The sequence below is a fragment of the Orycteropus afer genome, unplaced genomic scaffold (genome assembly GCF_000298275.1).
Source record: "Orycteropus afer afer isolate SDZICR_OR568_19922 unplaced genomic scaffold, OryAfe1.0 scaffold00076, whole genome shotgun sequence".
Taxonomy (NCBI): domain Eukaryota; kingdom Metazoa; phylum Chordata; class Mammalia; order Tubulidentata; family Orycteropodidae; genus Orycteropus; species Orycteropus afer.
The window spans coordinates 5,316,342-5,317,882 of record NW_006921663.1 but is presented as its reverse complement, the minus strand read 5'-3'; positions in this window follow the sequence as shown (position 1 = coordinate 5,317,882).

The window sequence follows — 1,541 nt, the reverse complement described above, 5'->3', positions numbered from 1 at the left end:
GACCCCTCCTTGGGTTTCCGAGGCAGTATCACTACGGAAGTAGATTGCCCCATCTTCCTTCCGAGGAGTGGCTGGTGGGTTTGAACCGCCAGCCCTCTGGTTAGCCATCAAGTGCCTTAGGCACTACACTCCCAGAGCTCCTATTGATCTGTACTAGTCTGGAGCAAAGGAAAATAAAGGAAACCAAAGATTCAAAGAAGAAACTAGTCCATAGGACTACCACATTTTCAAGCAAATAACACCTGCCTTTTATGTTTGCTTGCCAACTGCTTCCTCCCCTGGGAGGAGGTGTTTTCATAATCACTGCCACGACAATATTTTTTTTTTTTTTTACATATGGCTGTAAAGAAATTAGCATAGCATATTTACAAAAATACTTCCTGAGGGAGGGATCAATTGGCAAACAAACATAAAAAGTATTTGTTATTTGCATAAAAATATGCTAACAGTCCACAGGAATGACAGCCTCTTCAAACCTGAGATCAGAAAACCTTGATGATGCCCAGCTACTACTGATGGCTGTTCTGACCAAACACACAATAGATGGTCCTAGATGCAACGGGAGAAAAATGTAGAACAAACCTTAAACCTAAAAAAGGCTAGACCTACTGGACCAATAGACACTAGAGGAATCCTCAATACTACTTCCCTAAGATACACTTTGAGTTGTCACTGAAGCCACTTCTGGAGGTCACCTTTCAGCCAAATAATAGACTGGCTTATAAAACAAGGGAGCTCTGGTGACATAGTGTCTAAGGCATTTGACTGCTAACCAGAAGGCTGGCAGTTCAAACCAACCAGCCACTCCTTGGAAGGAAAACTGGGCAATCTACTTCCATAGAGATACCACCTCGGAAACCCAAGAAGGGGTTGCTATGGGTTGAATCGAATCAATGGTAGTGAGTTTGGTTTCTTGGAGTTCAAGAAACAAATAATATCATCCGTGAGTAATGTGCTACCATAAGCAATCAACCACATGAGAGCAAATGCTCAACATTTACCAAAAACAAAGATGAAGATAAGGAGGGGAAGGGAAGCTAAATCAATGGGAACAGAATAAAAAAACTGGGAATGCTGACACATTATGAAAACTGTAACAAGTATCATAGGACAATTCACATAAAAATTGTTAAATAGAAACCTAACTTACTGTGTAAACTTCCATCTGAAACACACACACACACACACAAATAGCTTTTAAAGTAGAGTTACTATCTAAACATTTGTGTCTACAAGATTCTTCATGACAAAAAAAAGAAAAAAGGATTAAATTTTTTTAAAAAAACTTTTTTTTGGATATGAGGCTTCAAAAAATTTTCTTATGTAATCAGAGGGTCTTGAACACTCTGGGAAGTATGTCACAACCTTTGTTTAGATATTTGTTTATATATGGAGATATATATATAGATTTGGAAGACAGCTACCTGGCCAACTGACTGGAAAAGATCCATATTTGTGCCCATTCCAAAGAAAGGTGATCCCACAGAATGTGGAAATTATAGAACAATATCATTAATATCACACACAAGTAAGATCTTATT